We start from the raw sequence: 2970 nt of genomic DNA, 5'->3' as shown, positions 1-2970 counted from the left end.
AGATCCTAACGGATTTCATGCAGGTACGAATCATGGCCTGTCTTAACCCATTTAAAACGGTATAGAGATCGTCTTCTGTGGTAAGGTCAAAGAATCGATTACGGCAAACTAAGCTAAAATTGTTTATTGCTCCGGATTGCGAAACTATGATTGATCCTCTTCTAACGCGCTTTTCCTTCAAAGTAACTTCACTGATGTAACCTAAATCTGTCAATAAATAGCCTATTGGTGTTACGAGTTTATAATCCGCAGAAATAAAATGCGCGATATTGTCTCGCGTCATCATTAGGGAGTCGGAGGTGATATTCGGATTCGAATCCTGATTTTGTGGCAACAAAGAGGGAATAAATCTACGAGGAATTGGTAGTGGCGTTTCAGGAGGAATAGTTTCGTACAATCTGACCCCTGCAGGCTGTATCTCCTTAGAATTTCGTTGACGCAATATAGAGGGTTGAGAAGTATTTACGAAAGGTTCATTTACGACAGAATCTGTAGCAGACGGAGAAACGATGGGTGTCGAACACGATCTAGAAGGGGGATTTAAGGAACTCGGAGTTCTCAAGCTCTCTATAACTGCGTCACGCGAACTTGTAAGAATCTCATTCATACTCGTAGATGCAATCACGGTGTCTTCCGCTTCAGAATTGACATCTGAATATACTAATTCAGTATCGGATGGATTTGCTTCCGGAAGTAAAATCGTAATCGAACTGTCTTCCGCAGCTTGAAGAGTGGTGTCAGTTTCGGCAAGATGCTCGTCAAGAGGAGTATCCTCATTTGACCCTGAAGACGGTGGGGCCAAAGAGGCTGGGTCGACGTCGACCACCATTTCGACAGGAGAGAACCCATTTCCGCCGAACAAGTTTTCGATGAAAAGGGGCTGCTTCCGGTAAGCAGCAGGTGGAAAATACTCGTCGTCTTCATATCTTATCATTCTACGACGAGGAATTCGCGATTTTCGCGGTGCTGGTAAAGGGCTAGATTCAGAGTCGGAAAAATGGCACAAAGGTTCACGATAGGATCTGAAAGGTGTCTCTTTATAATTAGGCCTAGATTTTGATTGATTTCGCGTTCTAACTCTAACCGCGATTCCTGAGTTAGGAGAATCGCTATCAGAATCATCGCATGTAGACGTTTCTGGTAACGGTTCTTTCCTCTCTTTACTAGGTCGACTCAGATTTCTTCGTACAGGTTCGGAAGTGATCGGAGAAATACGAACTTTATGTATAGTGCAATCACTGACGTTTTCAGGAGGGTTTCGGGAGAGCGCGTCTGCGTTTTTGTTTGTTTTTCCCGACTTGTACACGATTTAATATCGATAGTCGCGAAGCTTGAATCTCCAACGCATCAATCGTGAAGATGGATCTTTTACAGAGTGGAGCCACCTTAACGCTTGATGGTCGGTTGCCACCAAGAAATTTTGCCCATAAAGGTAGTGCCTAAAATGCCGTACATATTCGACGACAGCCAGACACTCTCTTTCAGTGGCAGAGTAATTTCTCTCAGCTTTTGTTAGCAATCGCGACCCGTATGCTACAGGTAAATCGCTTCCCAGGTTGCCCTGACTAAGTACAGCTCCGATCGCATAATCGGATGCGTCAGTGGTTAAAATAAACGGTCGTTCATAGTCCGGGTATTGTAAAATCGGGGCCTGAGTGAGAGCGTTTCCCATATCATTGAAACTACGTTGCTGTTCCTCGGCCCAATCAAAGTTTTTGCCCTTCTTAAGCAAATCTGATAAAGGTTTAGTCCTCCTAGCAAAATCAGCGATGAATTTCCTATAGTAACCCACCAATCCGAGAAATTCTCTAACATTTTTCTGATTTTTGGGTATAGGGAAATTTGTCACAGCTATGATTTTGTCAGGATCGGGACTCACTCCTTCCCCAGAAATGATGTGACCTACATACTACACTTTTGTGGATAGGAAAGCGCAATTTTCTGGTTGGAGGCGGAGACCAGCCGCGGCTAAACGTGCGAAGAGGCGCCTCGCTCTGCCCGCGTGTTCTTCAATAGAGGACGAGAAAATGACAATGTCGTCAAGATAGATAAATAACTTGGTATTCTGAAGACCCATCAAAATACGGTCCATCAAACGCTGAAATGAAGCCGGGGCTCCTGTAAGGCCCTGAGCGATTCTCAAATATTCGTAATGGCCGTTGTCGGTGGAAAAGGCAGTCTTTGGCACATCAGCCGGGTGTATAGGAATTTGATGGAATCCGCTGGCGAGATCAAAGACAGAGAAGTACTTAGCGTTGCCCAATCCATCGAGAATCTCGGTTATATTAGGCAGCGGGTATGCATCTCCTATAGTCTTCGCATTTAAAGCTCGAAAATCAATTACCATTCGCTATTGTCGATTCCCAGCAGCATCTGGCTTTTTGGGAACAATCCACAAGGGCGAATTGTATGGAGAATTCGATTCCTTAATTATACGGAGTTCAAGCATTTTACTTATTTGCTTCCTTATTTCTTCCTTATGAATTGGCGGATAACGATACTGTTTCGTCACCAAAGGCACATCGTCTATGGTGGGAATAGTATGCTGTACCGTTGTCGTACCAGGAAAACTCATCGCTTGGGAGAAAGAATAAATAAGGAAACTCCTCGATCAGTTTAATGACGCTCTCTGTTGCTTCCGCTTGCAAGTTCTTAACTCTCACTAATTCGCAGATACGACGCACTCGTTGTCGTTTTGATAGGCGGGGACCCGATCGGTTTTTAATCATTTTTTCTAGCTCTTCGTCAGATTCGGAAGGTGACTTGAGTTCCTTATCAATGTCATAAACGTCGAATTCAATAATTTTTTGGGGAGCTATCTGTAAATCTATATCCTCTTAACCGACGTTATAGGCCAGTACAAAACAATTTCCATTTTCATTGGAAACTGCTGCATTACCAATAAAGACGTTTTCGCCTGCATCTATAAGTGGAAGATAGCCCTCCTTACATTCCACGTTTAAAACCTCG

The sequence above is a fragment of the Belonocnema kinseyi genome, chromosome 2, assembly GCF_010883055.1.
Source record: "Belonocnema kinseyi isolate 2016_QV_RU_SX_M_011 chromosome 2, B_treatae_v1, whole genome shotgun sequence".
NCBI lineage: Eukaryota > Metazoa > Arthropoda > Insecta > Hymenoptera > Cynipidae > Belonocnema > Belonocnema kinseyi.
Note: the sequence above shows the minus strand (reverse complement) of the source record.